Genomic DNA, 13,479 nt, shown 5'->3' on the forward strand with positions numbered 1-13,479 from the left:
AGGGGAAACATGAATTGACAACTGCTGAGAGATACTTGATTGATTTGTATGCAGTGTGAAAGAACTGTGTTGAATGAGACTTTGTAGGTGAACGATAAGAGGGTACTTTTTATAAATCATTCAGTAGCATATAATTTTCCTTAGTTCGTTAAATTTTGTCAAAATTGAGTGAGTCATTGTGGATAATAGCAGATATTTAATGTGAAATTCCGGTTGACCCTTGAACAACATGGACTTGAACTGTGGGGTCCACTTATACATGGATATTTTTCAATAAATATATACCCCTGTACTGTACTATTTACAGCTGGTTGAATCTGCAGATGGGGGACTGCAGATATGGAGGGCCAACTATAAAATTATATACACGTATTTTCAACTGCACGGAGGGTCAGGTCATAACCCCCATGTTGTTTAAGGGTCAACTGTGGATGTTAAGGTAATAAGTAAAATTATTTCATATCAGGAGGTATTCCATTTAAGAAAATATTAGATTTCAATAAATTCTCAATTAGTTTGCAGAGTTTTATAAAAGAAACATACTAACAACAATATCATTAATTCTGTGGGAAAAAAGCCACATCTCTTTAACCATTGTTATCCCTGTTTTCTGGCAGGGTGTTCGGCATTTAATATTTATTCAGTTTGTTTGAATGAAATAATTTTCTTACATTAATATCAAAGAAATATGTTAAAGCCATTGAAACGTTATTTCATGTATTTGGTATATATATTATCAGGGTAGGTACTTCAGATTTTTTCAACATAAATTAACTACTTACAAGGATAGTTTTACTTGCTGAGAATTGTAGTGCTTAAAAATTTTCTCTTTTAGTTAGTTAACCCTTTAAAAGTCTGAGGAGTTAAGTGGTTAAAAAGCAAAGACAGAGAGGGAAGGAGACAGATGATGAAATGAATTAATGGCATTTTAAAAAGAAAATATAATATGGAAAGATGAAAGGTGATACTTATGAGTTATAGTTTTGATAGGATAGTTTGAATACTCTAGGAAAATAAAGAAGATAATTTTATCCATAATAGATTTAAAAAAAATATTTGTTGAATGAATATGTTGGATTGTTAATATGAAGTTTTTTAAAATTGTGACTAGCATGCTTTTTCATTCTCTAAACCTTAACTCAAAAATTGGAAAAAATCTGTAATTATCACATATACGTGAATTTTGTATGAAAAGTCTCAAAAGCAGGAAGCAGTGATATCAGTAATACCAAAAAATATGCCTTAGTGTCATAGTTAAAGAATAAACAGAACTTTAGAAAAATCTTTGCCCTTTATGAGAGAGAGTTAAAATTAAGGTGAATTCCTAATGTATATTTGTAAATTACTGATTTTGGAGAAAATTTCTATTAGGAAATACTGTTTAATAATTTTTATCATAATTTTAGAAATTTGTTTCTGTTGAAAATCTTTTAACCTCACAGAACTACTTGAATAAGAACCAAACTTCTTTTTAAAATTCAACTTTTTTTTTTAATATAAAAACAAGTACATATTATTAAAAACTTGGAAAGTGCTAAATGGTATAAACTAGAAAATCATAATCATTCTATTTTGGCTTCCAAGGAATATCTAACTTAATTCTTTGACATATTTTCTTATAAATTATATTTCTCTGCCTTTTTTTTTCAAGCACAGAATTAAATAATTTTTTTGAATTGTGGTGCAATGTGCTTAACATAGAATTTTCCATTTTGCTTACGTTTAAGTGTGAAGTTCAGTGGCGTTAAGTACATTCACATTGTTGTACAATCTACAGAAATTATTCCATCTTACAAAACTGAAAGTCTGTACCAATTAAACATCGAGTCCCCATTCCCCCCTTTTCCCAGCCCCTAGCAGCCACCATTTTACTTTCTGTCTCCATGATTTCGACTACTCTGTACCTATATAAATGGAATGATACAGTATTGTCTTTTTGTGACTGGCTTATGTCACTTAGCACAGTGTCTGCAGTGTTCATCCATGTTGTAGCCTGTGTTAGAATTTCCTTCCCTTATATTATAAGGCTGAATGATATTTCATCGTATGTATGTACCACATCATGTTCAGTCGTTTGTCTGTTGGTGTACACTTGTGTTGCTTCCACCTCTTGGCTATTGTGAAGAATACTGCTGTGCTCTTGGGGGTACATATATCTCTTTGAGACCATGCTTTCACTTCTTTGGAGTAAATATTCAGAAGTGTAATTGCTGGATTATATGATACTTCTATCTCTTAATTTTTTTGTGGATACTGTCAGAGCAGCCATACTATTTTACATTCTAGCCAACACTTGCTTTTTTTTTCAGTTTTTTGATAATAGTCATCCTAATGGATATGAGGTGCTATCTCCTTGTTGTTGTGCTTTGCATTTCCCTAATGATTAGTGATGTTGAACATCTTTTCATGTGCTTATTGGTCATTTGTATATCTTTTCTGGAAAAATGATTCTTCAAATTCTTTGACCATTTTTGAATTGGGTTGTTTGTTTTTATGTTGCGTTTTAGGAGTTCTCTGTAGTATTCTGGATATTAATCCCTTATCAGATTTGATCTGCAAAACATTTTCTATCATTCTGTGGGTTGTCTTTTTACTTTGGTGATAATGTCTTTCCATGCACAAAATTTTAAATTTTTCAGTAAGTTAAATTTGTCTATTTTTTTCTTTTATTATCTTTGCCTTTGGTGTCATATCCAAGAAATCACTGCCAAATCCAGAGTCATGAAGTTTTTGTCATGTTTTCTTCTGAGAGTTTGATTGTTTTAGGCCTTACATGTATGCTGTTGATCCATCTTGAGTTAATTTTTGTATAGGGCATTATATAATGCTCAACTCCATTCCTCTGTATGTGAATATCCAGTTTCCCAGCACCATTTGTTAAAAAGGCTGTCCTTTCTCCACTGAATGTTCTTGACACTATTGTCATAACTTCTTTTGCTGTATATGTAAGATTTTATTTCTGGGCTCTTTATTCTGTTCTGTTGGTCTCTATGTCTCTCTGTATGCCAGTACCACACTGTTTTGATTTCTGAAGCTTTGTAGGAAGTTTTGAAATCACGAAGTATAAGTTCCTCAACTTTTTTTATTTTCAAGATCGTTTTGGCTGTTTGGTGTCCCTTGAGAATTCCATATGAGTTTCAGGATGGATCTTTCTATATCTGCAAGAAACATGGGGATTTTTATAGGAATTGCATTGAATGTATAGATCGCTTTGGATAGTATTGATCTCTTAACAATAGTAAGCCTTCCAGTCCATGAACACATATCTTTCCATTTATTTATGTCTCTTTTAAATTTTGTTAGCAGTGTTTTATAGTTTCCAGTGTACCAGTGTTTCACCTCTGTGGTTAATTCCTAGGTAATTAATTCTTTTCTATGCTGTTGTATATGGAATTGTTTTGTTAATTTTATTTTCAGATTGTTCATTATTATAGTATAGAAATGCAGTTGACTTCCATGTGCTGATTTTATATCCTTCTGCTTAGCTAACATCCCACTCAATTGTGAAAAAACTGGAAGCTTTTCCGGAAGAGAAGGATGACACTTAGACAAGGGGAAAAAAAGGCATCTAAATTGAAAAAGAAGTAGTAAAATTATTTGTTTGCAGATGGTATGACCTTGTGTGGTCACACACACACATACACACACGCATATACACACATTAAAGCTAATAAGGCAATTCAGAAAAGCAGCAGGATACAAAATCTGTGCTTCTTTTAATCATAGTTTTAGCTGAAGCTGCATTAAAATTGTAGATCCTGGGTTTTTTTTACTTAATGTTTTATCCTATACATTTGTCCTCAATTTTTAAAGGCTGCATAATATTTGATCCTATAATGATCCATTTCCCTAAGGTTTGGTATTGTAGTTGTTTCTAATTTTTTGTGATGATAAATATCATTATAAATATGTAAATCTTTGTCTGAATCTGATTATTTTTAAAATTTAGATTCACGGTAGTAGAGTCACAAGGGTATGAACTTGAAAACAAGAAAAATCTAAAAATATGCTAATACTCTCCACAAATTATTTGAAAGTTGTGCTTACTACTATTGTCCCCAGTGTATGAGTGTTTTCATCTCACCCTGACCTTAACCCCCCAACTCCCCCCAACCCTGCCTGTAAGCATTGATTACTTATTTTCAGAACATCTTGTAAAACCCAAACAAACATTGGAAAAGGAGGATTTTTACAGTTTAAGAAGTTTAAGAAGTGCAGAATTGAATGTTATTATTTTTATATCTGCTAATTTGATATTTTAAAATACTATTTTATTGTTTTAATTTGCATTTCTTTAATGGGATGAGTACTTTCTCATATTTATTAGGAACTTGTATTTTTGTGAACTTTTTTTCAGTTACTTATTAGGGTTTTGTGTTTTTCTAATATTATGAACTTTTAAAATATTATTACAGATACTGTAACTCTTTGTCGTATTTGTTTCGTGGTTTGCTCAGCTAGTTTTATGAGAGAAAGTCTTTTTGAATTGTATGTTTGTATTTAAAGAAAGTCTGTCTTATGTGATATCTTCCTTAATTCAGATAGTCAGGAAGTGTCTTCCTTTCTTCCTGTTTCCTTTGTTTGTTTCAGGGGGGTGTAAAAATTAATAGAACAAACAATTAAAATCAGAATGCATGGTATACTCTAGAAAATAATCATTTTAACTTTCATAAGACTTTGCAAATATTCATTTATGTATAATACATGTGACTAAGAGTCTGTTGTTTATCTGTTCAGTAAAATGAGGCTTATTTAAGGAAATCTACAAGCAGCAGTTATGAAACTCAGAATTTTTAAATTCATATAGCATAATGAAATACTATACATACAAATTTGAGTTATTTTAGGGATACATATGAGGTAGTAATAGGCTGAAACACAGTAGAAAGTTAGTCTTGTTTTTAATTCTCTACAGATTTTTGTAGAGAATTAAATGTTTGTAATTCTGTGCACCTGATAGTTGCTTTCCTGTTCCTTTGTACTTAAACATATGTTTGTATTATCTTCTTTTCAGTTGTTTCACACCTTGTATGGTATCTGTTAAATATTACATGTTGGTTATATTATCTAGTCTCCCTCTTATTCTAAGAAATCAGTGGAAACCAGCAATATACCTGCTGGTTTTTGGAATCATGACAGGACAAAAAAAAAACCCTTTTATCTCATTAAACTATTCTAAAGTTTACTTTAAAAGTGTAAAGATAAATAAAACTGCAATAAAATGTGAGATAGTATAATACCCAGGTTACTTCTCTGGAATTATCTCCTCATCTTCCTTCCCAGGATATCAATAGCAGAACATGTATTGGAGCACCACATATGTAAAATGCTGAAGTGGTGTCTTTTTTTTTTTGGCTTGGTCCTGTAGGATCATGGTACCACCTGAGGCCATTTTGATGATGGAGGCCAAGGTAACTTACATTTTTATGTAAGTTACTTAATATGTTGTTAAATTTTATTTTTTAATGAAGCAAAATACTCATGAAATCACATTTATCTGCACCAGGGAAAGAAAGTGTTGCATTCATAATTGAAATCAACGAATCGCCTACCTAACTGGGTTAGGGCCCTGGCTCCATCTCCTTTAGGAAAACTTTCTGTGGGGAGTGGGGCTTTGACCCTAACCCAGCTGGGCTGTAACACTGCTGCATTTTCTAAGGGGCTGAGTTTTCTACTCCTTTTCTGCTGACCCAGCCTTCCAGATCACCCCATCCAGAATTAATTTTACCATCTTTTGCTCCTGTAGAACATTGTTTTTGTACCTTTATTTTAACAACTAGTACATTCTGCTTTGTATTATACCTATTTGTTTACATGTCTGTCTTTCTCTACTAGATTGTAAGTTCTTTGAGGACAGGATCACGTCTTAGTCATCTCTATCACCCTAGGACTCTAGCACAGTGCCTTACCCATCTTAGACAGTGAGGAAATGCTTATTTTAAAGTGATAGATTTACTCTATCCCAGCTAGTGAAAAAGAACCCCACTGGGAGTTATAGCAAGTTTCCAGGCCATTACTTTATTATGCTAAGATCAAAGGACAAGAGAGCATCATCAGTCAGTTGTGGTAAAAATGTGTTTGTTAAGTTATCAGTTTTACATGACAAGTAGTCAAAAACAAACAATAAAAATGTTTATAATAGATGCCCTCTTTCTAATCAAGTACAAATGTGATTCCTTAAGTTGTCATGGGGGGAAATGAACTTATATTTTCATTGTCAACTAAATATGCCAATCTACAGTAATTTATCTGAATTTCTGGAATGACTTTTAGGAAGCTCTGACTTCTTCCCAATGCAGCTTTTCCTTCGCTAGATAAGTTATTCTGGTTTGACCAGGAATTGCGATCAGATCAAAAGCATGTGAACCAGGCTTCCCTGGTGGCGCAGTGGCTGGGAGTCTGCCTGCCGATGCAGGAGACACGGGTTCGTGCCCCGGTCCAGGAAGATCCCACGTGCCGCGAAGCGGCTGGGCCCGTGAGCCATGGCCGCTGAGCCTGCGCGTCCGGAGCCTGTGGTCCGCAACAGGAGAGGCCACAACAGTGAGAGGCCCGCGTACCGCAAAAAAAGAAAAAAAAAAAAAGCATGTGAACCTTCATCAATATATTTCCTTTAGGCTTTTTGCCTAGTGAAAATACTTTTTAGTTGCTCTCTGTTCTGAAAGAAACCCTCTCAAAGTAGAACAGAATTCGCCTCTCTTTGGGACAAACTTAAATTTATGTCTCTTACATTGCCAAACTTGGTTAGATTATGACTTCAACCAAATTTTACTGAAATGTGAAGATATGCCACATTCCAGATATGAAATGAGCTTTCACATAAATTCATTTAAAGAGTTTTTACATATCGACAATTGAGTTTTCAGAATTAGAATTTAAGTTTTACAGTTCTTTGTACTTCAGTAAATAATGAAATGGTAGTAAAGATAATAAACCTTCAGGATTATTATTTCTCAGGAAGGTAAAGCACTTTAAGAGATCAAATTATACATAGTAAAGTATTAAATTTTTTAAATGACAAAGTCTAATACTGGAAGGGATTCCAGTGAATGAGCATGTCTTTCATTTCTTGTGGGTCATAAAATGACATTATTTGGGGGGAAAGTATTATTTTGTAAGGACCATGAAGAAGTTTCTACTCTGTGATTCATTAATTCTACTCTTAGGAAATTATCCTTATAAAATAACTCTTAAAGAAAGTAAAAATTATAGTCAGTTCACCCAGTGTTTATCAGATACCTAATATGAGCCAGATAGTCCTGCAGATAGAAAAATTAAAGGTATAATGTTACATGCAGGAAGTTGTTCATTAAGTCCTACTAAAGAAGAAGAAAAGAAACAACTTTGATGTCTGAAAATTTGTGAATGGTGTTGAATTAATTTTCTGAGAGGTTATGCAGCTTTAAAAATTATAATTATGAATACTTTAGAGAAACATGAACAAATTAAATTTAAGTAAAACACAAATCTTGATTACAGTGGTGTTAAAATTATGTACTTAGGAAGTATTACAAAGTAATTAAAATTATATTTTTAGAATGGAAGGCATATTCTTGATTATAATGTCATTTCAATTAAAAACAACTAGGGCTTCCCTGGTGGCGCAGTGGTTGAGAGTCCGCCTGCTGATGCAGGGGACACGGGTTCGTGCCCCGGTCCAGGATGATCCCACAGGCCGCGGAGCGGCTGGGCCCGTGAGCCATGGCCACTGAGCCTGCGCGTCCGTAGCCTGTGCTCCGCGACGGGAGAGGCCACAGCGGTGAGAGGCCCGCATACAGCAAAAAAATAAAAATTTAAAAAAAAGAAAACAACTATTATTTCCCAAGATATTGGAAATTCTGATGTAATTAGTTTGTACTGCAGTTTTTACTTTGAAAATAGTTTTCTTCAAATGAATTAGTTTAGTGGTTTGTTTTAGGCTACTGCTGATATACTTTGACATATGCTTTTTATGTTAATACAGCATTTTTTTTTCATTTTAACATCTTTATTGGAGTATAATTGCTTTACAATGGTATGTTAGTTTCAGCTTCACAACAAAATGAATCAGTTATATATATACATATGTTCCCATATCTCTTCCCGCTTGCGTCTCCCTCCCTCCCACCCTCCCTATCCCACCCCTCCAGGTGGTCACAAAGCACCGAGCTGATCTCCCTGTGCTATGCGGCTGTTTCCCACTAGCTATCTACCTTACGTTTGGTAGTGTATATATGTCCATGCCTCTCTCTTGCTTTGTCATCGTTTACCCTTCCCCCTCCCCATAGCCTCAAGTCCATTCTCTAGTAGTAAGTCTGTGTCTTTATTCCTGTTTCACCCCTAGGTTTTTCATGACATTTCTTTTTCTTAAATTCCATACATATGTGTTAGCATACGGTATTTGTCTCTCTCTTTCTGACTTACTTCACTCTGTATGACAGACTCTAGGTCTATCCACTACATTACAAATAGCTCAATTTCGTTTCTTTTTATGACTGAGTAATATTCCATTGTATATATGTGCCACATCTTCTTTATCCATTCATCCGATGATGGGCACTTAGGTTGTTTCCATCTCTGGGCTATTGTAAATAGAGCTGCAATGAACATTTTGGTACATGACTCTTTTTGAATTATGGTTTTCTCAGGGTATATGCCCAGTAGTGGGATGGCTGGGTCATATGGTAGTTCTATTTGTAGTTTTTTAAGGAACCTCCATACTGTTCTCCACAGTGGCTGTATCAATTTACATTCCCACCAACAGTGTAAGAGGGTTCCCTTTTCTCCACACCCTCTCCAGCATTTATTGTTTCTAGATTTTTTGATGATGGCCTTTCTGACTGGTGTGAGATGATATCTCATTGTAGTTTTGATTTGCATTTCTCTAATGATTAGTGATGTTGAGCATTCTTTCATGTGTTTGTTGGCACTCTGTATATCTTCTTTGGAGAAATGTCTATTTAGGTCTTCTGCCCATTTTTGGATTGGGTTGTTTGTTTTTTTGTTATTAAGCTGCATGAGCTGCTTATAAATTTTGGAGATTAATCCTTTGTCAGTTGCTTCATTTGCAAATATTTTCTCCCATTCTGAGGGTTGTCTTTTGGTCTTCTTTATGGTTTCCTTTGCTGCACAAAAGCTTTTAAGTTTCATTAGGTCCCATTTGTTTACTTTTGTTTTTATTTCCATTTCTCTAGGAGGTGGGTCAAAAAGGACCTTGCTTAATACAGCATTTTTAATATCTATTCTTAATAGTACAAAGAATTAAGACTTTCTAATAAAAATGACAATTGAAACAATGACCAAGTAAAATATAATAAAGATTATTTAAGATTTGTTTTTAATTCAGTCTGAATTACTGTTTACTCATAGATTTACATGGCATGATATGACCTTAGAGATCTTCTACTCACAGATTCAGAGAATGTAATTGCTGAAAAAGACAACAGAAGCCTAGCAGTCATCTAGGAAGGCAATGTAATATATTAAGAACATAAGCCTTGATGTTGGATTTTCTGGTTCAGGTCTCTACTCTGCCCTTTACTCTTAATATCTGGAAGAAATTAAATCATTTATTCTCCCTGTGTCTCACTGTCTTCATAATAGTAGTACCTACCATGTAGAGTTGTAAAGGTTAAGCAGCAAAATATATAAATAAAAACCTCAGAACAGCAATGTCCTACTGTATAACAGGGAACTATATTCAATATCCTGTGGAATAATGGAAACGAATATTAAAAAGAAAAAAGAATGTCTATATGTATATAACTGAGTCAGTTTGCTGCACAGCAGAGATTGGCACAACATTGTAAATCAACTGTACTTCAATTAAAAATTAAATTAAAAAAAAACCTTTTGTATAGCACAGCAATGAGTTTAACCAAACTGTACAGTTTTTAGGTGTAATCCCCACAAGACTGCCTCTCTTATAAGTTTGAGGGTTTCCCAGACCTATTCTTCAGTTTGATAATTCACTACAAGGACTCATAAAGCTCACTGAAAACTGGGATACTTGTGCCTGTGATTTATTGCAGAGCCAGGATGCAAATTAAAATCAACAAGGGAAGAGATGCCTAGGGCACAAAGTACAGGAGGGTCTGTCTACACATGGACCATGATATTCATAGATAGCATTATCTCCTTCTGGCCACAAAGTGTGATAATTGCAGAGTATTGCCAACCAGAGCCTTTGCTGGTCATAGTTTTCATTGGAGCTCAAGCACATACTGTCTGCATATCTGAGCTTTAGTCTCTGTTTCTTTCTGGAGATCAGACTAGTACCTTTAGTTATCACTTACTCTGGAAGTTGAAACTGATATTGAAATATCCAAAGTCCCCATCATAAATTAATTGTTGGACAGTCCAGTGGCCAAAGCCCTGAAGCAAAGAAAGACACTTATCACAGTGTGATAAAGATCACCTCCCAGTAGCTGAAATCCAGGCCAGACCTCTCTTTGGGTAGGTAGGGTTGCTGCTTCACTAGACAGGCCACCCCCATAGCCTTTAGCCTATGCTGTCTTACGGCAAAACAGTCATATTTGTCTAGACATCTGCATTTAGTATAGCATTTATATGACAGTCACAGTAGTAGTAATAGTATGAACATACCCTACATTTGGAAGTGCCAGTGTGGAGTAGGGATAGACTTAAAGAAGCTGCTAATCTGATTTATAAAGCCATTACATACATTTTCATATTCTTGTAGTAATTTATTATTTATTTCCCCTCATGATCTACCACTATTTGTACCTTATGATAAACTTGTACATAACTAGTTAGTATAGAAATTAACTGATGGTTAGCTAAATCTTGTTATTCCCCAGACCATTCTTTTTCTATCAGTATTACATTCTGAGAAAGCTCAATTTTCTGATACATTTAATTATCAGTATTATTATAAGACTCACATAAGGTAATTGAATCTTACAGTGACAGTGTTATGTCATATCGTAGTATGGTCATGAGACAGTTCAGTTTCACTAAAGAACAATCAGTCAGTATTGCAGAGGAGTTTGCTATGCTCCTAACAGAATTGAATCTTGCCCACATATCAGATATTATTATGGACAGGCTTCGTTAACAATTGGCCCTTACTCATTTTTTTCTGGATTCTAAGTCAGTTTAGAACAAAGTCAATCACCCTGTCTTAGTTCACAAGCTTGTACTAAGACTGTTTTCCATTGTGTGGTGTTAAGAAGTAAGGCCCACTTCTCTACTACAGGCAGTACACAAGGAGTATTGAGAATTATATTAATTATATTAATATTATAACTGTAATATAGGATATGTCTTATTTTGATCAGTCATAGGGGGAAGGGCAGTCATAGTGCATTGATATAAATTACAGGTGCCCCAGAAGAACTTCCATAGGTTTAGAGGTATGTAGGAATCCCATGGGTGTGCTATGTGAGCCTTAGCAGCTAAGATGGAGGGCCATTTTCCCAAGGCTATTTTGACCTCAACCTGTCAAAAGGACCTTTTGGGTCAGAGTACAAGTCCTTTCCCAGTGCTGGTGCCTAGCATTATTTGTTGAGTGTGCCTGACGCATTTCACTAAAACCTCATTATTTTCATAGGCTGATTGCCATCCCTTGCCTTCCTCCTGGAAGAGACATCCCTCTAATCTCCTTATTCTAGTTAGTAAATCTTTTTCTTCCTAAGCTTGGCCAGGTGTCAGGATCTGCCTCAGTATCTCCCTGACTTTCTTTTTAACTGTTACAGATGACAAGAATCAAGAGATTATATAGTTAGCTCATTTAAAAAATTTTACATTTCTTGGGCTTCCCTGGTGGCGCAGTGGTTGAGAGTCCGCCTGCCGATGCAGGGGACACGGGTTCGTGCCCCGGTCCGGGAAGATCCCACATGCCGCGGAGCGGCTGGGCCCGTGAGCCATGGCCGCTGAGCCTGCGCGTCCGGAGCCTGTGCTCCACAACGGGAGAGGCCACAGCAGTGAGAGGCCCGCGTACCGCAAAAAAAAAAAAAAAAAATTTTACATTTCTTTATCCAGTGAGCCAGATCTCTACAAGTTGGATCCATCATTTCTAAATTTCACTGGTAACTTTCACCTCTCCTAACTGATCATTGTACAGCTACAGTTCCATACCATGGGTGGCCAAAGGGCCACCTGGGAGTCGAAAGGTTTGTCCTCCACCATCCTGTCATTCTTTTCCCAAACTACATATTTGAGGTGGTTAGCATTTGTTGCATAAATCCCACTTCTGACACCAACTCACTAAGCTCAGCCAATTGTACAGTTTGAGCAAACAGTCTCCGCAAGACAGCCCTTCTGACACCATTGCAAGTTCAAGGCTTTTGAAAACCACCCCCAGGTTCAATTAATTAGCTGGAGGAACTCACAGAACTCACTGAAAACTGTTACGCTCAAGCCCATAGTTTGGTACAGAGAAAAGATACAAATTGAAATCAATCAAAGGTACAGACTCCCATAGGAGTCTAGACGTGGAGCTCCTGATCATGTTCTTTTTGTGGAGTCGTGGACAGTGTTATCTCTTCCTGGCCACAATGTATGACAGTATGCATAGATTATTGTCAAACAGGAAAAGCTAAGTCAAACCTTTGGTTTTGATTGTTTTTACTGGGGCTTGATCACAAACTGTTCACATGGCTGACTTTTAGTCTCTAGCCCCTCCGAGACTGTCAGACTAATATTTTTAGTTATCACTTCCTTTGGAGGTCACAGGTGATAATGTATGGCTCAGAGCCCCATCATAGGTCACAGTGACTTATTCTTTGGATATAATTTATTAAAAATCTTTATATCCTAAAATTATTTTGGAATCTTTTTCTTGATTATTTGACCTTTCTATTATAAGTATTTCCCATATCTCTTTGTCTTTTTTGTTATGCTTGGAATTGCTGGGGATTTTTATTTTGTTGCTGTTATAATTCATAGCAGCCAAAAGCAGCTAGCCATATAAAATAAAGGTAGAGATTGTTGGTTGCATTTTCTTCTTGTCCAGAAATATGGTTGCCTGTCTACCATGTGTTCTCATTTGAGAAATTATTTTCAGTTCTTGTGGGGAAAAACTCTGATTTGGTGTTGAGTTTTAAATGCTTGCCTCTTTACAAAAGTAGCTTCTCTTTCACTGTATAAATACTTTTTTGTTTTAATTTATAAATGGTTACAAGTAACTTAAAATGAAGCAGCATTATGTATATGTCACATGATAATTTCATTCATTCAGTAAATATTTTTTAACATTTACTATGTGCTAAGCATTATGTAAGTACTGTAAATCCAACAAGTATGGTCCTTGCTGTCTGACACAATTATTTAAATGCAACTGTGAAGAGTTCTATGAAAAATACAGATCTCCCTTGATACTGTTGTAAAGTATATTTATACTTCCATTTGAAAAAATATGATGTAAGTTTTCTTACATGTAATAATATAAGTAATATAACATCATTAGGTTTTTGAGGGCTTACCAAGTTCCAGGAATTTTTCCCAGTGTTTTTGTATCATCCCTTTGAGACTGATATTTTT

General features: G+C 35.2%; 1 protein-coding gene across 3 annotated transcripts in view; it reads left to right on the forward strand.

Annotated features, from left to right (window-relative positions):
- The window catches only part of JMJD1C (jumonji domain containing 1C), a 309,407-nt gene that overhangs the window by 131,544 nt on the left and 164,384 nt on the right, over positions 1–13,479 (forward strand). The gene's annotated exons all lie outside the window — the stretch shown is intronic.

Source organism: Leucopleurus acutus (assembly GCF_964270905.1).
Source record: "Leucopleurus acutus genome assembly, chromosome: 14".
NCBI lineage: Eukaryota > Metazoa > Chordata > Mammalia > Artiodactyla > Delphinidae > Leucopleurus > Leucopleurus acutus.